The following is a 24508-nucleotide window of genomic DNA, read 5'->3' as shown; positions in this document are numbered from 1 at the left end:
CGTTATTTATCCCAAAGGAGGGAAAGGAAACGCTCGAAGTAAACCTGGAAAAGACATGGTCTCGCGACCAGAGAAAGATGGGATCGGGAGTCGGTTATGCGAAGGGAAGGTATTAGCACCCCTACGCATCCGTCGTACTCGACGGGATCCACGCTCAGAAAGAAAAGAAGAAAGGTTGCTAAAACTGCTCACAAACTGCACAAGGCTGGAAGGAAACACCGAAAGACAAAAGAAACGGGACTCGGCAGGATATCGCATCCTGGGCCTACATAGTCTGTCAGACACAGACATCAGAGTCGACTTAGTTTGGGAACAGGGGAAACGTGCTCGCTAGGATGTCGCATCCTATGCATACGTATCTTCTCTAACCAGAGAAAGAATCAGAGCACCCGTAGCTCGGCTAACGCACGCCGAAACAAAACCCACACAGGAAACCGACTGCCAATCGCTGGACTTACGTCAGACTCCACACAAACGGGCAAACATGGAAACCGAAGGCCAATCGCTGGACTTACATCAGACTCCGAACCAACAAACACACACAGGAAACCAACTGCCAATCGCTGGACTTACGTCAGACTCCAAACACAACACAAAGGGGTTGAAAAATAAAAAGGGCGCCCGGAGAGATCAGCTCATCTCCTGCCTACGTACCTCATCTGGTATGAGGATCAGGGAGACGTAGTTCCCCTAAACAGGGAAAGAACTTCTAACCTAACCAGATACAAAGAGAGACACAAACTACTAGGGAGACTACGACTCGAGCCTAGAAGTTGTCATGCATACGGTCCCTATGTTAAGGTTTCTATCTAACTTGCACAGGAAGCAAGCTATCCTAACACAGCACAATCAATCAAAAGCACAAAAAGCAAGCACACACACTATATGCAAACAGATGGGCTCATACAAGGCTAGGCTTTAGTCAAGGGGTCATGTCAACCTCAACAAACAAACCACTGGAATTGGGTATGATTAGCTCTTAACCCTAACATTGAGAGTTAGGGTGAAGCAGATGAAAGGGAGATGAGGGTAAGACCTCACAGCTCTTATCCCTAGCCTGGGAGAGCTTGACTCAAAGTAGAAAGTGTGGGAGTTTAGAATGTAGGAACTCTTCTCCACAAATGACTGACACAACATGATCTTGGGTTATTATCAACAATGCATCAACCCAAGGTGTGTGAGCAAAGTGAATGACACAACTGAATAGCAGGGGATGGATTGCACATCCCTTTTATCTGCCAATTGCCTCTTAAGAGGTCTTTACCTGCTTGGCACAAAATCAAACAAACACAAGCATTGCCTCTTAAGGAGGGCTTCAGACAGGTGCCTGCCCACATAACAGGACAGGTCTTCCAGACTACATAAAGTCAGAGAGTTATACCTAAGTGGTAAGCAAACCACAAGCCAAGCTAGGCAACTCAAGCAATAAGTTAAAGCTACTAAAGTACATGTGCAAACAACCAGACAATCAGTACACAGTTCAAACAAACAGACAACAGTCATCAGGCAATAATAAACAGACAAAGCAATCAGGCAACAATGAGCAAGGCACAAGCACAAGGGGATTTGTTCGAAAAACCTACAAAACAACACAATGTTAGCCAACATCAACCAATTAATCAAACTCAAATGAATGAGCCACTCCAATCATGGCAATGTGCATCTGAACCTGAAATCCACAATCCAAACAGTGAGTCCAAACCACTAGGTCAAAGCCTAGGGTCAAAAGAGGGTCAAACATTCAAAACAGAACATGAAATTTAACATGAATCATCCTTATTCAATCAAGAACAAATCTCAAAAAGTCACACATCAAAATCATTAAGCATATTCATTTCATGAGCAAAACATGGCAAGGCATGCAAATGGTGATCACATTGAGACATCAGAAGAAACAAATGCACATTAAATCAAAAATGACTCAAATAATCTTGGCAAAATTCATGACTGAACAGGACATACAACATGATCATCACACAAAAAATTAGAGGCATTGGACATCATTAGGCATGGCAATCACATAGCATAATCAAGACAATCACATGTGTGACACAAACTGTCACACCAAGTTAGCATGAGTATAAAACAAAATGGGAGCATGGGAAAAATCTCAAACCAAAGCCAAAGTGTCACTCAACATGTCTAGAATCCACACACAAAATTTCAGAAGCATTGGATAAGAAACAAGCATTTTATGATCAAATGAATAAGGCAATATCATGAATGGATACATGTTCAAACACCCTAGGACAAATCAAGTTTTTAACCAAGCACAACTTGCAATTCAATAATCATAAAAAACTAGACAATATAAGGAACACAATGCAAAAAATTTGAGATCAATTGGAGCATTTTTCATTTTTATATGATTTTTTGAAGTGGATGAAAGATTTGAAAATGAAAATGGAGCCAAAGTATGAAATGTGGAGGGAAAAGGAATAATGCATGGCAATTTGATAAAGTCCTCTCGCCCGGATTCGAACTTGGCACAAATTCAAACCTGGCGCGCGCCTAAAACGACTGTGTTTTGCTTCTAAAACCCTAAGCGCGTCAGGAAACCGTTGTTGTATCATGGAAAACCGTGGCCTAAACAATATTCGTAGCTAATTCCAAAAGCTCGTAGCTAAATCCTAGTAAGTTCGTAGCAAAACCTGGGAATTGCATGGTGTTCATATGGAACGATGAAGATCATGAAGATCTTCATCTGGATTTTCCAGAAATCACAAAAAATGTCCAGAAATGAAAAATAAGCATAGCAATCGATTCATCTTTCCACATACATCAAGGATCCATGATTAATTTGCTTTAAAACACCATAACAAAGCCAAATCGAAGGAAATCAAAATCAACATCAAAACTTCAATTGAACATAACTCCATGAATATAGCATCATTTCACTCGATTTTTTCACCAGTATCATCACCATTCAAGGATCTACAAGAACATCATAACAATTTGCAAAATAAAAGAGGTCGAATTCTAACCTGTTGAAGAACAGCAACTGGAATTGGCTCGTTTCAAGGTTTGTGAAGGTCCAGGAATCTTCTATGATGCTTGTGGATGTGATTGGTGATGAATTAGAAGCTCAAATGCACACGAATTCAGTTCAATTTTCCAATGCCATGGATGCTTCAAGCTTTGAATCTATCTCAATATGCCACGAGTTTCTCTGAATCCACGTCCAATTCTACTCAACAACACCTCAGGAACATGAATCAACCAATAGAAAGTGCTTTTGTTTGAAGAAATTTGGAAAAAGTTTGAGAGAAATTTTTGATGATTTTCTTGAATCCAGATTTGAAATGTTGCTAATGATCAAAAACAGTTATGATTAAGTATATATACTTCCTACTAATCATGTTTAAAACCAACTTAAGCCTAATGCCAATGTGATTAGTAAGTTGGAAGGTGTTTGTGCAAAAATGAGTTTTTCACTTCATGCACCCCATGCACGTGAACAGTGTCAATTCAAGGCCCAAATCCACTAAAAATGAGTTCATGCAAGGTTGTGAATTGGTTTGGTATGCATATGTTCCACAAAATGAATTTTATGCAATTTCCTTCAAAAATCTTCATGAGTGAACCAAAGACCATGCAAATGAAATTCATGTCAAGTAATGGTATGCTTGGAAAGTACATGTTATAAGGATAAAAATGCAAAAAGAACCACTCATTTTGGAGTTTTGGTTTGAAAGTTATGCTCATTTGAACTTTGAAACACACTTTGCCATGATTGGATCATAACTCCTCAACCACACATGAGAAATTCATGATCTTGGACTTTTTGGAAACGGGGGAGAAAGATCTTCAACTTTCATGTTGGAAAAAATTTCATTTGAAGCTTTCTTGATGATGTAATCTTGAGTTGAAGTTGGTCTAAAACCTTTCCATTTTTGGAAAGTTCAAATTACAGGTCACCTGCTATTTTTGGAAAGTCTTGACCTGACTTCAAATTCTTCAGTGTTGATGTTTGAAATGTCAAATGAGACTTGTTTAAACATGAATGAGTCATCTCTAACCACTTCCCACCTTCAAATCCACAGTTGACTTTGCAGTTGACTTCTGTTGACTTTTGTTGGCCTCAGATGATTTGCACATGGACTGATGAGCTCTGAGCTTTCAACACTTGGCCAATATTGCTTCAAAGTGATCCTTGGGTCACATGAACTCATTGTACCAACCCTAGGGCTTTGATCTCATTGAAAATGCTCTTGTTGCCTTGCACAGTGGAATCTCCTGACCAGTCTTGCCTGATACAATGTAATGGACTATGCAATGCTAATGCAATGTTAAGGTGATGTTAATGACCTAAAAATGAAATGTATATACAAATGGGAGGTGCAAATTTGAGGTGCTACACATTTTGACGTGAAATAAACAAAGGTTTTAAATTCCAAGAGCAAGCAACAAGCAAAGATTTAATCACTTAAAATGTCTAAATCAAAACTCTTTGAAAGCAATCAACCAACACGTAGTTTTCTATGCAGCACTATGTAGCTTTGAATTCCTCATTGGATCTGAGGGTACGTAGGAACGAGACCCACAATCTCGTCAAGCACCATAATAAACACATTTTTGTAACCATTTTATTTTCCTTTTGCATATTTTATCTTTAAAAAAAACAATTAACACAACTAACATTCAACCACAAGTTTAGCTAAAAGGTTCCCGTTGAGTATAAGAGATGTGATGAGTGCTAATACATTCCCCTTGTGTAATCGACTCCTGAATCCAAATTTGGCTGCGACAACCATTTCATTCTTCTTTTAAAGGGTTTTTCCGTGAAACATTTTTCTGTGAGCGTGCGAACTCTTCGTTAAGGAACGTATTTTTCGAGATGCGAGTGTTGGTGACTCTGCTGGGGAATATGCTTTGAGGAAAAGAAATCCAAGCCTAATTTGATTAAATTTGTGATTAATTTGTTAACTTTTCTAATGGTTTACTTATACTTGCATTATTTTATTATGTGTTATAACTGTGGTGCATTGGTACTATTAAGGATCTTTGATTATTGGTACTTTGTGAGATAGGATTTCTACCCGAGTCTAAGGAAAACCATAAGATTAAGATGGTGATTATGCAGTATTGGTATGCGAGGTTCATTCCTACTTTGGGACGATACGAAGACCCCACATAGGGTAGACTCTCTTTGAGATGTTATTGCTTAACGAGCCTTCGTCATGTCGATAATGTTTTCAAGTTGGATCTATAACTATATGGATCTCTTTAGAACCTCGAAGTTGATGGTTGTATAGTGTTGGCATGTGAGGTATCTTTCTCGCTAGGACTATATGAAAACCTCACCTAAAAGAGATCGTCTTAAGGGTATTATTATACAACGAGCCTTCGTCATGGCGGTAATCTTCCCAAGAAAGATCCATGACTTTAGGAATCTACCAACCGTAAAGCCTATCTATGGGGTTTCTATAATTAGTGATACCAATTATTTACCGATTATTCTGACCAACATGGGAACTAAATTATACATGTGATCCTGAAACCACGCATACGCGTTGCACAATCATAAACATAACATTTTAGTTTTATTTCCATGGAATATGAGAATCACAGTTGTAGTCATTCAGAAAGTATGGGATACGGAAAAATGAAGCATGTACTCATACAAATTCAAAGATCCTCAGTTGGCCAATCTGCATTAGTTGGTTTCCCGGCTCCATCCGATATACAAAATCAACTTTGGGAAAAACTATGGAAATTTGCTTGGTCTCTTATGTCAAAAGATGGACCCCTTATCCCTTTTGACTTTGGCTTAGTTTTATGATCCTCCTATGAGATTTTTCACATTCCAAGATTTTCATATAGCATCCATGTTGGAAGAGTTTGAACATATTGTTGGCATTCATATGAAGAAAAATTCGTCGTTTTTAGGTGTAGAAGAGTCTCTACAGAATGAGGTCATAATTTATGCTCTTCACATGCATAAGAGGGATATTACTTCTAATTTGGAAGTCAAAGGAAATACTAATGGATTATCTCTCAAATTCATAATATAGAAAGAATCCACCTTTATGAATGCTCAGAGTTGGGAGGCTTACTATGTCGTGATTGCATTGGCTATCTATGAAATCATTCCATTCCCAAACTTGGACAATTTTGTAGACATGACTTCCATTAGCATCTTCCTCATGGAGAATCCAATTCCTAACATGTTAGCTAATGTGTATTATTACCTCAGTTGGAGGCATGAGAAGAAGGGAGGAATGGTTTATTGATGTGTTTCATTGATGTATCAGTCGTTGCTAACTCACCTTCTAAAGAATGGGACCTTTTATGGAGAAAAGCACGTGAGTTTACCTAAAAGGACGGGATCACTCAGAGCAAGTGATATCACTTGGTACTCCAAAGAGTATGTTGGCATAAATATTGTATTCAGTTATGGGGAGTTCCCCAACATACCACTTATTGGGACTCGAGGGCACATTAATGCTAATCTAGTCATATCCTTAAGACAACTTGGATACCCAATTGAGGGTCCTCCTGATGAGAGATTATTGGAAGCCTTCTTGTTACGTGACCTTTGGGTTGGGGGTCCTGTGTTATCCAAAAGAGTTAAAAAGGGATGGGAGACAATCGTCAAGAAACGAAGGGTTAATTTGGGAAGGAAGAATTGTATCACCAAAGAACCTTATCTTCAATGGATAAGGGAAATGGTGAAATTGATCAAAATGCCCTTCAGTGTTAAAATACATGTTCCTCCCCTAGAGCCTAATCTTACTCATATCCCTATTGAGGAGACAGAAGAACTTATAGCTACCATAGTCAGGCTCACCAAGGAGAGTGAAGAGCTACACCAAAAACTTTGCAACATCTCCATAGAAAAGGATGAGCTCAAGTTTAGTCTTGGAAAAAGAGGAAAATAACTTGGTGAGAGTCAGGGGACTCCCTAAAAAGAAAGAGGAAATAGGCATAAGGTTAAGGATGACTTAGACTCATTGGCCATCGAGCTTAGTCAAAGAAACGAAGAACTCTGAAGAGTTATCAAAGCTAACAAGGAATGGAATGTTTGGTGGGATAAAGCCTCTGAGCAAAGGAGGAGGATGAAGGAAGCCTTCAAGGCTAAAATTAAACACCTATCCCAACAACTATAAGAAGCCCAAGCTCGCATACTGCAAGAAACTCAACATTGACAAGAAATTAAGATGGCCTACCAAAGTTCTCATGGACTTGATGAATAACTGCATGAACTTAGGCTCACTGCCCAATGCATAAGAAAGTCCAGGGAGGAACTAAAGAAGCATTGGGAATCCAAATTTGATGAAAAGGTGGAAGAACTGAAACAAGAGGAAACATTCTCCCTCCATGCACGAGTCACACCAGGCAAATGGTTCATGAAATGCGAGGAAGTTGTCAAGCTTGCCAATCACTTGATACACATTTTCCCTCTAAGGATAATTGATGCTTTTGAGGAAATGACTTATGAGAACACACCGCCTACAGTCTTCAACTTTATTCTCCTTTGCAAATACATGGTTAAGTACCTCAAGAAAAAGTTGGCTCACTTGAAGAAAGTTCGAGGAACGGCCAAGTGAAAGGATAAATTTACATATTTATTACCTTATTTTGTAATCATCAAATGTACTTGATTATGAATGAATGAATGTTTGAGTTTACTTAGAAGTTGTTTATCTTTATATCTCGCTCTTACACTTTTGAATGCCTAAACGACTAATCCAAAGATTCCCTACAACTAAAAAAACAAAAGAGAGCACATGCATCACATTTCATCAGCATGCATATCATTTTCCCAAAAACACAAAAACTAATCCTCTCTCCTCGTCTTTAGAAAAAAGTTGTTTATCCGACATTAGTATGCCACACCCGCCAATACTAGAAGAGTAATGGATCCAGTTCAATAAGAGCAAGCTGTTATGCGAGAGGAGATTAACTTCATCAAAGACAAAGTTGATCAAATTCTAGAAACCATGATGGCTCTGGCCATAATGGAATAAGAGCTTTGTAATGTCGTCACTACAAGGAATGAGGTTCATGTTCAAGGATCTACTTCAAGACCCGCAGTTCCCATTCCTGTGATTTTTATTCTTTTGGTTTATTTTATTATTTATTTTATTACTTTTTTTAAAATTAATTTAACTATTTAAATTTGTAGTAATTAAATAATTAAATGTTTATTTGATTAATTGATTAGGTTTTAATTAATTATTTTTTTATCTTGTTAAGTAAATTATAAGATTATTTGTTTTGTTTTGTCATAATTAGGTATTTGTTTTCAATGTTTCATATTATTCATGTAAATAATCATACTAACATTTCACACAATTTCAATTTCAAACCATTTTCACACTAACTTCACTAATATTTAATTCAATTTCACTAATATTTCACCATCGATTAAATACCTTCAAATTATTTTCAAAACCATTTTCAAAACCATTTTCAACTAGGTTCAAACTATTTTCAAAACCATTTTCAATTTCAATTTCGAACCTTTTCTTTTACTAAGACAAGCAAACCTCGATCGACATCAAGTAACTTTTCCTAAATAACACTTATTATCAAATCATTTCTCTTAAACAAATACGAAAGAACAGGACTGTTAGAATCTAACATTCTAGCAAAACCCTCGAATGATTGGTCTTGAGGCACAAGTTTTGGGATAACCACTTATTCTTTTTTTCACACCTAAAACACTTAATAAACGTGGACTAAAAAGGACATTTGGAATATAACATTCTGATGGAACCCTTGAACAATTGATTCTAAGGCATGTGTCTTGTTCTTATCAAACGTTCGTTGTCCATTGAACAATTTTCTTAAATACCTAAAATAAAAAAGGACCGTTGAAATCTAACAGCATGGTAGAACCCCAAATAATTGATCCCGAGGCTTATGTCTCGTTCTCATCAAGCGTCGTAATTCACCTAAAATACACTTAACCAATCAAACTCGTTTTCTCGCCTCCGTGCGATATTCAAAAAAACATTTTCACAAACGAAGATATTTTGTCTCAGGACAGTGATAGACAATGCCTCATCCATAAATCGTGCGAGTTGAGATAAATGATATTTTTCTGTGTGAATGATGATTTGTAAATCCATTCAATATGTGATGCAAACGTCTGCTCCTCACCTGTTTTGGGTAAGTAATGTTTTCCATCAATTGACACGAAATAATTTTCGCAAAAATCTACCAACAAACAAACATTTTCTACCTATAACTACGTAAGCCTTGAGTTCTCCATCGCACCCAGAGACACGTATGAGCGAGATTCAAAGTCTCGTCAGACATTCTAATAAAAAAAAACTTTTTTTCATTTTTTCTTTTCCCTTTTAATAACTCAAGAAGCCTAACATTTCTAAGCTAACACTAACGTGCACAACTAATCAAACGTTTTTCGTTAAGTACAATAGACGTCAAGGGTGCAAAAATCTTCCCCTTGCGTAATTGACTCTCGAACCCTAATTAGGTTGCGCCGGTCAATATCATATGTCAGTGACGACTCTATTAAATCTATCCCGCGAGCATGTGATTCGCTTGACGAGGTCGTGTTCTTATTTTTCGAGGTACGTCGATCTGCATATAAAGTGTGGGGTGAAACTTGAACACTTCTAGTCCTTTTCATAGGCAGTACCTTAGATTCCTCAACCAGATTTGGCGGGGCCTTACTAAAAACATCCTTAGCCAAGCAAAAGACGATTTGAGATAAGGGATCACCTTGTCTCACTCATCTTTGTCATTGAAAAAAGCCATGCATTTTTCCATCGATTGAAACAGAAAGATAAGTAGATTGGAGAATTTTGTGAATTCAAAGACAAAATTTATAGCAAAAACCAAATATCTTAAGACCCTAAAGAAGAAACTTCCAACTTAAGGTATATAAAGCCTTGCATGTGTGTATTTTAAGAGAAATATCTCCACCATAACACTTCCTACTGAGAGTATTGACTGCCTAGTGAGACATATACCATCCCTTACGTTTCTGCCCTTATGAAGCCTTTTTGCTCAAGAGAGATGATATGTGGCATGACTGATGCCAATTGTCAACAATGATTTGGGTGATGATTTTGGTCTTATAGTCTCCTAGAGTAACAGGTCTAAAACGGATAATGGAGCTAGCACTATGTGTTTTAGGAATCAAAAGTATATAATTTAAATTATAGTAAGACATAATCCAATCTTGAATAAAGAATTGAGATATAAATCTAATGACATCATGCTTGATGATATCCCAAAAGGTTTGACAAAAAAATCCTTCAAAGCCATTAGGGTCAGGAGCACTTTTCTTGTACATTCTAAACATGACACCCTTTATTTCCTCAACAATTTGAATACTAGTAAAGAGATGGTTGGTATCCTCATTAACCAAAAAGGGAATGATTTCCTCAATCATACCATTATTCACTAATTCATTATTGTTATTGTAAAGGTGTGTAAAGTATCAAGTGACATGCTCACTCTTGAAATCTTCGTTAGTGATAACCTCATTGTTATGATGAATGGCAGAAAAAGGTTTAGAGACAACTTTTATCTTGGCATATACAGGTCTCCTTTAAAAGCCCAATACACTCTAGATTTCTCCTTCCAAAATGCTTCTTCAAGACTGAAAGAAAAAAACACATTATTGTGCAATATTTTCCTACTCCAGCCTGAAGAACTTCATCATGACCAATACTAGCAGACCTGATCTAAATTCTGTTAAGGTTTTATTTTGCAGTTCTGACTTTTTCTTGAATGTTACAAAAAGAGGACATGTTCCACTCCTTTAAGTTATTTTTTAGGGGCTTGAACTTCTATCTAGAATTAACATGGGGAAGCCAACCACTATGGTCTCCCAAGTCTTAGCAACAATGTTTATAATCGAAATTGAGCATAATGGGGATAGTGGTCAGAACAATTCTTGGTGATACTGGAGCAAGACAAGACAAGACAATCCAGGCTTGATTTTCAATAGCTCAATCCAAACCATTTTAAGGTTTTCTTTTACCCTCTCTACCATGGGAGCAGGTGAGATGATGATATTTAATGGAGAAAGTGTATTAGCGGTTAAGGTTTGTCCAATTATAAAAGTCTTCCATGCAGATACTAGAAGGTCACAAATGAGGCGAGGCACGGCACCAAGGCATGTTTGAGTTTAAAAGGTTACAAATTATTCCAAAGATCCCTTCTTTAAATATAATCGGTTGAGGCATATATTATTACGATCCAAAATCTTCTGTTGTTATCCATCATCACACAAGAATTAAATTGAGACACATAGGCGCGGCCCACCATAAACATGATATCATTCCTAATTAATTATTATTTTACTAAAATAATTTTTAATTTAATATTTGAATTTTAAATTTTTCCAAAAATTAATTATACTAAATTATTTAATTCTCTAATGCCTAATTAATTCTTAAATAAATAATTCTAAAAAATTGATACATTAAAATATATTATAAAATTAAAGTAACAAAATTATTATAATAATTAGTCTAATTTTTGATTAAATTTTAAAATCAACTAAAATCATTTAATCATAATAAAGTTATAAAAAAAACACAATTTGAATTGAGGACCAACTTTTTACTTAATAAAGACGAAAAAAAAGGTAAAAATAAGTGATATTTACATTTGTTACATGCTGATAAAAAAAATCACACAAATCATAAAAGACGATATCAAAATAATTTGATAAAGAGAAATTAAAAATGGAAATATTAAAAGCCATCATCAAAAATACATTCATTCTTAATTATTTATTCATTAAAGCCAAATTTTAAATATTAAAAGCCATCAAAAATTGAAATCTAAATTATAGATAAATTAAAATTAATATAAACAAATTTATTTTAAAAAAGTGGTAATATTTAATATTTAATTGTTGAGCAAATGTTAAATATGATCAAGAGGTCTCAGGTCATTTAATTGTAAATACATCATAATCTAGATAATCAGCCAATGTAGGCAAATGAAAGACATCACTGACCTCACATAAATCAAAGTTGAATTAACTAAATAATTCCTAGAAAAAAATAATTGAATTTTGATGAACATAAAGTATGAGATTTATTTTAGGGAAAAAAATTCACTCAGTGGTGGCTAGATAAATTAAGGTTCGATTCTGCCTGCAAATATCCTCAACATGAAATCAGAAGAGGGAGCTTTGTATCCTCATCGTGAAATTTTTTTTCCCAAAAAATCAAAAACAGAGAAAATAAAAAATGAAAAAGATCACTCAGTTCAGCGGGGTTTTCGACACGCAAAGCAAACTCATAGAGAAAGCACTGCATTCCGGTCTGTTGAGCTTGAATTTCATGGAGTCATCACTGTGATCTCTATTATTTCATAATAACATTCAAAATTCAACAAGAAAAATCGAATCCAAGGCAAGAAAAACATACAAAAATCAAATGCATAAATCATTAAAAGGAAACACAGACAGAATAAATTGAAAGAGCGATTAGAAATTGAAGAGTGGAGGCGTATTCACCATTCGCGATTGAGAAATTCTGTTCGCAGCTTCTGAATTTATAAGAGAGAACTAGGGTTTCTGAGGGAGCGATAATAGAATCCGAGTACGCCGTCGTTTTTAGAAGATTACTTGTTGGATTTTTTCCGTCGAATCCGCTGAGAAAGCCCATAAGCTGTTACAGCCAACTTACTTCTCATCCCTTATGTTTAATCTATCACCCCCTCTATTTCGTGTGAAAAAGTTTTTTTCCTTTTTAACTAATAACTAAAACATTAGTAAAATTTAGTAATCCGTAAATTCTATACGGTAAAAGAATTTCGAAAAAATTTCTACACACATAATTCTTCAAAATAAAATATATATGAAAAGTTTTTCTCTTCGATTATTACTATTAGTAATTTTTAACTGTATTTTTAATTTTTTAAAATAATTTTGTACTTTTATAAAAAAAATATAGAGAGAATGTGATCTTTCTACATATTTAGCTCGTATATGTATAAATTTGTGTATTTTATAAGTCTTAACATGTATAACTTGTAATGTTAAATTATTAAAGGGTGTTTACATATATCAAATAATGTTAAGTTCAAATTGTCAACTAGTTTATTTGGATTTTGTAAGATTGGTTATGTGATTAAAATAAAGTATTTATCAAATGTAAAATGATCTTGTGAGGAAGTGATTATTTTTTTTTCTTCAGTCAAAGGGTCGGGTGTTATATGAAGTTTAGTTTGTTTTTTCGGTTAGAGAAACTAATGTTAGACGAAGTTGAGTATTTTTCTCATGTTGGAGAAAATTGTGTTATAGGAAACGTTGCAGCTTTTTTATTCATGTCTTTACACATGAAACACACACTATTTACACATGAAACACACACTAGAGAATAAAATTATTGTCTTATATACTTGTAGTCATCAAAACCAAAATTTAAGATTATTGTTCTTAAAACTATTAGAAACTACCATTTAATCTTTGTTTAGTTTCTTAATTAGTTATGTTAGTTGCACCAATATAGGATAATTTGTTGGTAAATATCATTTCTCATTTGTATATATACACCACTTTCATAAGGTGTACTAAGACTTTTGATCATATAATAATATGATAATACGAGAGGTTGTGATAATCTAATATGGTATTAGCCTAATACCTATATTACTTTTTGTCATTCATTTCTTCTTATCACGGATATTTTCCTTGTTCTCTCTTTCCTGCCATATCTTCCCACATGTTCCATCTTCATTCCACCACTTAGATCTTCCTCATAGATTGCCCTCAGACGTCATCTTATCTCCGCCAGCTTATCCATATGTGAAGTCCTCATATTGCCTTCTTCCATTGATAGTTTTAGGTTTAGGTTTTTGATATGGGTTCGTAAGGGAAGTATGATGAAGAAAATGAAAGAATAAGTTGGATAAAAGATGAATGTGAAAAAGTGTGTGATTTATGGTTATGACTTTTGTGGTTTGAGTTTGGTTTTATGGGTTTAAGATAGGATGAATGTGCTTGAGATGGGACACATTTTTTGGGTTCGGGATGAAGATGTTCTTGAGGTGAGATGAGTTTTTTGGGTTAAGTATGAAGGTATTCTTGGGAGAGGAATGCTTTTCCAAATTTTGTATGAAGTGTTCTTGAGAGAGGATGATTTTTCTGCGAATTGTATAAAGGTGTTATTAAGATAGGATGATTTTTCTGGGTTTTGTATGAAGGTGTTTTTGAAATTAGATGAGGTTGTTGGGTATGTGATGAAGATGTTCTTGAGGTGGGATGAGTTTTATGGTTTCAGTATGGAGGTATTCTTGGGAGAGGAAGAATTTTTTAGATTTCGTATGAAGGTGTTCTTGAGAGAGGATGATTTTGTTGGGTATTGTATGAAGGTGTTCTTGAGATGGGATGATTTTTCTAGGTTTTATATGAAGGTATTCTTGAAATTTGATGAGGTTGCTAGGTTTAAGATGAACATGTTCTTGATAGTGGAAGGTGTTTTTGATTTCTGTTTTTTGGATGGAATGTATAAAGAGGTTTATGAGTTCGGTCACAGTGAGAGAAGTAAATAAAGAGTAAGACAGAAAGGAGTAAGTGCACTGATTATGCCCTCTTTCATGATTGCACACAATATCATAGACTAGTTGGCCAATTAATTTATTTAACCACCACTCGTCCTGATATTCCTTTTATTGTCCAACAACTTAGTCAGTTTGTTTTTCCACCTATTGATAATCTTTTCAACGTGGCAATCGGAATCCTTCAATATTTAAAAACTATCAGGGACTATTTTATTTTGCTGATTCTGACTTAGTTCTATCTAGTTTTGCGGATAATGATTAAGTCGCATGCCCTACAACAAAAAGATTTATAAATGGTTTTGTTGTTTTTCTTGGATAATCTCTTGTTTGATAAAAGTCAAATAAGCAAGCAATGATATCTCACTCCAGCTCAGAAGCAGAATACAAAACCCTTATTGATATCACATGTGAAGTCCAATGGATGCATTACTTCTTCAAAGATCTACACATCCAATTCAACAAGTCAACATCCATTTACTATGACAACTGATATGTAGTCTACCTTGCTCATAATCCCACCTTCCACGAACGTTCAAAACATATCGAAATTGACTACTATATTATACGAGAAAATTTGGAAATTGGCTTCATCAAGCTCTTCCCAATTCCCATCTTTTACTCAAATTGTCGATGTTTTGACTCTGAAGACAAGCTTAACTTAGTTTAAATTTTGATGAAGATAAAAGATTATCAAAGAAGGAAAAGGCTTCTCTATCATAGCTAATGTATCAAAGGCCTCTCAATCAAGGATTGTTTATTCATAAGCACTAGATGTCATATAAATGAAGGAAATTGATCATTATGCTGAGATACTCATTGCAGTTCATTGTATATAACTTTAGATGCTCATAAAATCTCATTCATCGTTCCTCTCTAAAGTTCTAAACCTTCATGCATCAAAACCTTTCAAGTTAGTCCATTACAAAGCCAGTTTTTCAATTTTCAATAGGGTGTAACTGGTTACACAAAAGGCGTAACTAGTTACATATGCATTCTATTTCAAACAAAACCAATTTGAAAGGGTGGTAACCAGTTACAATACATGTGTAACCGATTATATGATGCTATTATTTGAAAATTTATGTAATGTTAAGGGTGATACCAGTTACACCTTTTAGATAATCGGTTACACTCGGTAAAATTTCATCTTTTCATGGACCATTCTCATTTTAACCCTTTATAAATCTTCATGGAAATGCTATAGACATATGCAACTAAACTTAGAGGTTTCTTAGGGTGTATTTAAGGCAAGATACATCTGATTTTTTCAAACTACCTCTTTCATGAAAATTTTACTTACCATTCAAATAAGTTCTAAGTGTTCTTTCATCAAAAACTTTTAAAACTTTTCTACATAATTTTCATGTCATTGCAAAGTTTCATTATAAATTTTGAGCATTTAATGATTGTATATTATTGAATTGTAATATTGAAAGGGAAGATCAATTTTCATCTTGAAATTACTTCAAGGGTCAATCTTATTAAAATTGATCAAGTATATTGTGACTAAATCACCAAAGTGTGTGGTGATTAGTTTGTGTAAAAGAAAGTTATGTACTTTATTTAAGTGTGTATAAATGAAAGTTGTGTGCTTTCTTTTATGTTGTCATATGAAGGTTATAACTTGGTATTTGAAGAATACTTATATAACAATCTCATCATAGTGGAAAGTCCTTTAATACGTGATGGGACTAGATGTATCTTTGTCTATCCTCCTAACTGAACCAGGTTTTATATGGGCTGACCTCTAACCAAGATGGAGTTTTAAGTTGGCTATCCTCTAAACCGAGAAAATATTTTACATAAGCTAATCTCTAACCAACTGAGCTTTTACACCAGGATGAGCTTAGGAACCAAATGAGATTTTATAAAGGGTAATATCGAACTGATAGAACTTTTAATTAGGCTGAGCTAAAAAATTGTTGTGGAGATTTTAATGGATGATCTTCACGAACCAAATGGGAGATTTTCTTATTGTTGAAACTCACAAGCCAAATGGAGACTTCCTAAGATAATTCCCCAAAAGCAAACAAGAGCTTTTACTGGTTTAACTCGCAACCAAAAAATTTCCTAAGGAAAATATTTTACTTAAGAGATAATACACTCTTGTCAAATTACAATTATGCCCTTACCCAGAATAATGATCATCACTTAAACATGAAAGTACTTATGAAACACTAAGTCAAAATATATGTGAGAAGTTGATTGATTTATAAAAAATTAGAGAGTATGAAAAAGTTATATCAAAGCTCGTTTTCTAGATTAAGTAAAATGATAGAGAAACTCTCTATTTATAGGCCATATTGGGGTTTAAATTTGTAAACAATCCATGGGCAAAATGAATGTCATAAAGGATTAGGCTAATCGATTATTGACCCCTAATAATCGTTAGTTCAAGCCACAAATGGAAGTTTTTGATATTTAACTCTTATTAATCATTAAGAGAATGTCCCAATCAATCTTATACTCAACCTAGAGAAAATAATCGATTAGAATATTATGTTTAATCAATTATATAGTGGTTAAAATTCTTTCAGTCAATTAGACACTTCCGTAATCAGTTGGTTAGGGCTTAAAAACATTTTCCAAGTGGTTTAAATAAAATGTGAGAAGTTTCTCAAAGGTTTTTAGTGTTTGTGATTTTTCTTTAGGATTTCCAAAAGTACCCTTGTATCTTTACAAGACACTAGTTACTCAAGCAGACACAAGTAAACGAGCTCTCACACTTCCTCTTCTTCGCAAATTTGAAGCTTTGAGTATTGGCATCATTATATTTGAGTTTAGCATCACACGAGAAACGTGTATCTTCTTAATGGGGCTTGAGATATCTTCATATTAATTACCATCATCAGAGATTTGATAAGATAAATCACCAGTAAACTCCGAATATAAGTCTTTACTTGAATGTCTCATGACCACATTATTGACTTCAAAGAGATAACTTGATCATCAGAAGCATCTTTAAAGGATATCTTGATTCAAAAGAATGACTTTCTAACATGTCTTGAGTATCTTCGACCACTAGAGATATCTTCCACACACAAGGACTTCACTCGATGTTGTTTGATATCAAGTGTTGTCATCATCAAACCAAACATCAAATTAGTTGATTGCAACTTTGATATCAACAAACTTCATCATCTTGGATCACATTAATAACACCTACAAATATATAGATCCATATAAATGTGCTCCATCTTCTCCGTTGTGACACTTTCACTTGTTCATTACATAAAATCATTATAATCAATTTCAACCACCACATCCACGCCATTGTAACCTCCTTGCAAATAAATTTTTCTTCAATTAAAAAATTTGTTGTAATTTTTTTTTACTATGGCAAGCAAAAACAATTCTGGATCGACACTCGTCTATCCCGAACCGTTATCGAACAGATCAGATATATGTATAAACCATAACAAGACGTAAAACAATGATGAGAAACAAATCATTTTTTTCCAAAATAATGTTTCAACAAATCACGCTTTGTAATCAATTTCCAATGAAATGGGAAACAAGAATCAACTAAGATAATATATCAAACACTTGGATTTGTTTATGCCCTTCTCACTTTTAATTTATTTCTTTTATTTTGAGACGTCGTTTGTTCTTGCTTCTCTTTTTTTTTAGGGCTCCTCCTTTGATTCTTTCTTAAAAGGATTATGCTTCTGTCATTATTTCTTCTTCCCAGTAATTATGGATATAAATTCCAAATACTTGTTTGAATTGTATGATGAAAGCCTTCTCAATGTAAACTTGCTCAAATTTCTGATTGATTTTCCTTCAAGAAAGCCACCATTGATCAATTTCACCTTCAAAGTCCCAAAAAAATCCATGATGGTTGATTTTTCCATGAATATTTAATGTTTCAACGTATCGACAAAATTGGATTAACCACCAATAAGCATCGTTGCTTCCATCAAATCTTTGCATCATTTATGTCACTATCTTCTTGTCGAAAACTCTCATACAACTATTAAATTTTGCTAAATTAATTAAAATTTCTCTGATACCAATTGATAGGACATATGAAACAATAAAATAAGGTTAATTCTAACATGGTCCCTAAGGGAACAAGTTAACAAACTATTCAACTATTAACAATAGAGCTTCAGATTTTAGACCAATTACAAGGCGCAAATGGATTCCGAAACCACCAAGAGTTCAGTGGGATAATGAAGCCATGCATATTCATGATGCATAAAATAAAATAAGAAGGTCTTCATTATTCTTTTCATCATTTTTGGAAGATTTTAGAACAAATCACATGTATGAAACGTTTCAGAGTTATGGAGAGATCAATGAAGTTGTTATTCCTTCCAAGCGAGATGTCAGAGGAAAGAGATACGATTTTGTTAGGTTTTTTGATATCATTCATTAACTTGTATTCATTGTGTTTTATACAAAACAATATAAGGTTAAGGGTTAGGCTTATCAAATTGGAATCCTCTTTTCCTAATGGTGAATGGTGCGTGAGAGGCGATTTCAATGAAATTAAGAGGTTTAGCAAAATAAAAGGTGCAAGATACAATATCAACCATTCAAAATGGGCTAAATTATCAGATTTCATTGGGGATGTAGATCTAGTGGATCTCCCTATAATAGGTGACAAATTCTCCTAGTTCAATTAGGCAGATGATTCAGCAAGCAGACTAGATTGTTTCTTGGTTTCCGATGGGCTAATTGAATTGTGGAGTTTAAAGGGAAAGTTTATTAGCAAGAAAAGTTTCTCTGATTATTGTCTAATCTCAAATAAAGCCAATAGATTGAATTAGGGACCAATTCATTTAAGTTCTTCTCTTCTTAGATTAAACATCTTGATTTCTTACATATGGTTAAAGATGTTTGGTACGGTGCAAATATACAAGGGCAAAAATTGTTTATTTTCAAAGAGAAGCTTAAACATCTTAAGAATAGATTAATAATTTGGAATACTGAAGTGTTTAGGAAACTTGATTTGTAGGTTAATGAAGTTGTTCAATACCTTAACTTGTAGGATAACTTGGTGACTAATGAATACAACATTGTTATTGTTGAAACCTATGATAGAAGGCGTGAAGCTCAAGCCCAGGTTTGGGAAAGAATGTGTTGGTGTAAGCCCTAGAGGCCAATACTTTTGGTACTTGTATTGAATTATTTATTAATAATAAAAGGTTTTTTCTTTATTATGTTTGTTTAAGAAAGTCCCTAGAATATTTAGTCCATTTAATGTATCAAGTGTGACTTAATCATGAGATCCCATTAAACATAAGGACATTATTCTTAAAGTATCTGTAGTCGAGCTTTATTGTAAAATGGGATAACATTAAAGCATTAAGACTATTATGTATATATACTGATAATCACATCTCATGGATCACGGATAAGGAGTTATCAAGTCTTAAACATAGGTATGAATATTAAGAGTAATATTTATAGTGGATTGACCCGCTATGAGAATACTATATAGAATGTTATGCAAAGTGTCATAAGTTATTCTCATGGTGATAATGGTGTATACCACCCTTCGACCTGAAACCACTATGGACCCTAGATGTAGAGTCAAATATCTTATTACTGATCAAACTTTGTCCGTAACTGGATGGCCATAAAGACAGTTGATGGATACTCCATGAAGAATGCTGAGGGACATGAGTGACCTAGATGGAATTTGCCCATCCTTCGTAACAGGATAAATGTCTACGGGCCCAATATTGAACTGGATAAGGATGACACGGTCTATGCCTTGTGTTCAATATAAGCATAAGGGCAAAAAGGTAATTGTATACATAAGTATTATCACAAAAGGATTTGTCAGATCACATGACATTTTCGTGTCTTGGGTATCTGTGATGTGTTGCTAGATACCGCTCACTGTTTATTATGTTAAATATGTGATTTAATATAATTGCTAATGTCATAAAAACCTACAGGGTCACACACAAAAGGACGGATTGATGAGAGATAGAGTAACTAAGGAACACCGTAAGGTACGACGCACTTAAGTGAATTGTAGAACATTATAAGATACGATGTACTTAAGTAGAATAGGAAATATGGTAAGGTACCACACACTTAAGTGATTTTGACATATCATAAGATATGGGCCACATACACTTAAGTGGACTTTTTAGCTTGCAGCCCATACAAGTGGTTTTATAAATAAAACCCTTGTGTAGAAGCATTTGTGCAGTTGTAATTTCATTTCTCTCTCTCTCTCTCTCTCTCTCTCTCTCTCTCTCTCTCTCTCTTAAAGCCTTCATTCGTAGCAGCTAGCACTGAGATTGAAGGAATCCGTTCATGTGGACTGAGTAGAGGCGTTGTTACCATTCAAAGTTCATAATCGCTCCGTAGATCTGCATCAAAGGTTTCAATCGTCACAAGAGGTAACGATTCTATCACTGATCATGCCCATTCGTAAGGATCACTAAAGGAGAAAATTTTAAATTCCGCTGCGTTTTGGATCACTCTTCTCCTTCAGTGGTATCAGAGCCACTTACAAAACCATGCATTTGATAGTTATTTATTTTCTGTATTAATACGATTATAAGATATAATGAATCAAAGAACAAACGAGTAATTAAATTTGGCATCATGTGTGTATGATTTGGATGATTGATGTTGACTATGCTTCGGAATCCGATGTTAGTATGGTGAAGCAGTGATACATCGATCGTCCATAGGTTACGCAATTGAGATCTGTTGTAGAATACTTTACTGATATATTAAAAAGTGATTCTTACATGTTACATCTACATGCTTTAAATAAGAGAGAATAGAAAACCTAATGGGCTTTGACTAATGGGCCTCATTACTAATAGAAATAATTACTATTTACAATCTAATATTTACAACACTCCCCCTCAAGCTGGTGAATGGATATCTATCATTCCCAGCTTGCAAGTAAGTTGCCTGAATCTTTCTGTTGGTAAGCCTTTTGTTAACACATCTGCCAGCTGATGCCCGGAAGGAACGTAAGATGTAGTTATCAGTCCACTATCCAACTTCTCTTTGATAAAATGTCGGTCAATCTCAATGTGTTTAGTCCTGTCATGTTGAACAGGATTATGAGCAATACTAATAGCCGATTTATTGTCACAAAACAATTTCATAGGACCTTCACATTGTATCTTCAAGTCTTCTAGAATTTGTTTCATCCACAATAGCTCACAAATTCCTAGTGACATAGCTCTAAATTTTGCCTCGGCGCTTGATCAAGCAACTACACTTTGCTTCTTACTCTTCCAAGCTACAAGGTTACCACACAGAAAAGTACAATAGCCTGACGTAGATCTTCTGTCACTCACTGATTCGGCATAATCTGCATCAGTGTAAGTCCCCATAGTTAGATTTCCACCTCTTTTAAACAAAAGTCCTCTCCCTGGAGTTGCTTTAAGATATTGTAGAACGCGGTCTACAACCTGCAAATGTCTCACCCTCGGATCATGCATGAATTGGCTCACCATACTGACTGCATATGCCAAATCTGGTCTAGTGTGTGCCAAGTAAATCAATTTTCCCACTAATCTCTGATATTGACCCTTGTTAACTTTGTCACTTTCCTCCTCAAAGCTTATCCTGTGATTTTGTTCAATGGGAACACTTGCAGGTTTGCATCCAAGTTTGCCAGTTTCTTGCAAAAGATCAAGCACATACTTCCTTTGAGAAATAAATATGCCTTGCTTTGAGTAGGCTACCTCAATTCCCAAGAAATACTTGAGTTGCCCAAGGTCTTTCATCTCAAACTCTGCTGATAATTTCTCTTTGAGGAAATGTCTCTCAATCAAATCATCTCCTGTAATAATAATATCATCAACATAAACAAGAAGTACAGACAGTTTTCCTCCTTGTGAATGTTTAAAAAATAAAGTGTGGTCTCCTTGACTTTGCTTATAGCCCAAACACATCATTGCCTTTGTGAATCTTCCAAACCATGCCCGAGGGGACTGCTTTAGTCCATATAAGGCTTTCTTCAATTTACACACCTTGTTAGCTCCATTTGTTATGCCAACACCTGGTGGAATATCCATATACACTTCTTCCTCTAAGTCTCCATGCAAGAACGCATTTTTAACATCAAACTGTTGCAATTCCCATCCACATGAAGCAGCAAGAGATAGTAAAATTCATACAGTATTCATCCTTGCCACTGGGGCAAATGTCTCCTCATAATCAATACCATACGTCTGAGTATAACCTTTTGCCACTAGTCTTGCTTTGTTCCGATCAAGTGTACCATCAGATTTGTACTTTACAGTATAGATCCATCTGCATCCAACTGGACTTTTGTCTATTTTCCTTTCAATAATCTCCCAAGTACCATTTTTTTCAAGTGCTCTCATTTCCTCATCCATAGCTTGGACCCAATTTCTATTTTGCAATGCTTCTTCAATAGATGATGGGATTTTCATAGAATCAACAACTGCAATAAAACTTTGATATTATGTAGAAAGATGTTTAGTGGAGACATATTGAGAGATAGGGTGTCGATATAGGGAGGGACAAGATCTTTTATCCTTCCTCAAAGCAATGGGTAAATCAACTAGATTAGTGTCACAAGTATCAGAAATGGCACAATCATCACTAGAGGAATCATTTTCAGTACTTACCTCCAGTTCAGGCGATTGAATTTGTTTCTGGAGAAGGTCAGGTTTACTTCTTCTCTGATACACTAGAGTTGGTGCTGGAGGTGTTGATTCCTGTAAAACAAAAGGCCTTGAAGGACCAGGAACACTTATTGGCTCAAATTCAGGTGTTGAACTAGGACTCAAACTCAAACTAGGTGACAACTTGGGTTCAAGAGAGGGAACACTGATAGGTGTTATAGGGAGGCTAAGACCAAGGATCAGAAACTCAGACTCAGACTCAGACTCTGACTCTAAGTCACTTATGTTCTCCCCCTGAGACTGAGAACGAGTGAAATATGACACATTTTCATGAAAGGTGACATCTTTGGAGACAAAGAATTTTCGACTCGGAGGATGATAACATTTGTACCCTCTTTTGTTGGGTGCATAACCCAGAAAGATACATCTGACAGCACGGGGATCCAATTTGTTGCGATATTGTTTGTGAACATGAACAAAAGCAACACAACTAAAAATGCGAGACTCAAGAGTGTGTAAGATAGGAACAGATGGAAAACGTGAAAGCATAAATTGGGCAGGACTTTTATTACCTAACACTCGAGATGGGACCCGGTTAATCAGATAGGCAGCAGTAAGAATTGCCTCACCCCAATAAGAGGTAGGAACAGACATTTGAAAAAGGAGAGATCTAGCAACTTCAAGTAAATGACGATTTTTTCTTTCTGCGACACCGTTTTGTTGTGGGGTGTCAACACATGTGAATTCATGGAGAATGCCATGTTTACTAGTGAAGTTGAAAAAGGTATGATTGACATATTCTTTACCATTGTCAGAACGAATTCTTTTTATGCCTTTCCCAAATTGCGTTTGTACCATATTATAAAATTGGATAAATATTTGTGGTACTTCGGATTTAGTATTCATCAAGAAAATCCAAGTTACCCGAGTACAATCATCAATAAATGAGACAAACCATTTTGCACCAAAAATATTAGAGGTAGGGGCAGGTCCCCAAACATCGGAATGAATCAAATCAAAAGGTTCATCACTTTTATTAAAACTAGACGGAAAAGATACACGATTGTGTTTTGCCAACTGACAAACATCACACTTAAAAGACTCAACAAAATGGTGTAAGAACAACAACAGAAACATAGACTTAATTATATAAAATGGAGGATGACCGAGACGCTTGTGCTGAAGCCAAATTTGTGAGGCTGAAGAGGAAGACTGAGACTAGAAACAGGAGGACAACACCTTTGGATGGTCATCAGAGAAGTAGTATAACCCTTCCTTTTCCTTAGCAATTCCAATCGTCTGCCCCGTGGTAAGGTCCTGAAAAACACAATGGGACATAGAAAAAATTACTTTACAATTCAGATCACGGGTAAGCTTATGGATGGAAATTAAATTGTGGGAAAGTGTGGGAACATGAAACA

At 35.1% G+C, this 24508-nt stretch overlaps 3 non-coding genes across 3 annotated transcripts; all 3 read right to left on the bottom strand.

Annotated features, from left to right (window-relative positions):
- Nucleotides 1–11869: 11869 nt before the first annotated feature.
- Nucleotides 11870–11954, bottom strand: LOC127134232 (small nucleolar RNA SNORD34). Its single transcript, XR_007807985.1, has one exon. It is a non-coding gene; the product is annotated as a small nucleolar RNA SNORD34 (small nucleolar RNA).
- A 95-nt stretch (nucleotides 11955–12049) lies between these two features.
- On the bottom strand, nucleotides 12050–12149 carry LOC127132898 (small nucleolar RNA R30/Z108). Its single transcript, XR_007806901.1, has one exon. It is a non-coding gene; the product is annotated as a small nucleolar RNA R30/Z108 (small nucleolar RNA).
- A 44-nt stretch (nucleotides 12150–12193) lies between these two features.
- On the bottom strand, nucleotides 12194–12298 carry LOC127134256 (small nucleolar RNA Z107/R87). Its single transcript, XR_007808009.1, has one exon. It is a non-coding gene; the product is annotated as a small nucleolar RNA Z107/R87 (small nucleolar RNA).
- Nucleotides 12299–24508: the final 12210 nt, after the last annotated feature.

The sequence above is a fragment of the Lathyrus oleraceus genome, chromosome 3 (genome assembly GCF_024323335.1).
Source record: "Lathyrus oleraceus cultivar Zhongwan6 chromosome 3, CAAS_Psat_ZW6_1.0, whole genome shotgun sequence".
In the NCBI taxonomy this organism is placed as follows: Eukaryota; Viridiplantae; Streptophyta; class Magnoliopsida; order Fabales; family Fabaceae; genus Lathyrus; species Lathyrus oleraceus.
Note: the sequence above shows the minus strand (reverse complement) of the source record. Positions and strands in the feature narration are given on the sequence as shown.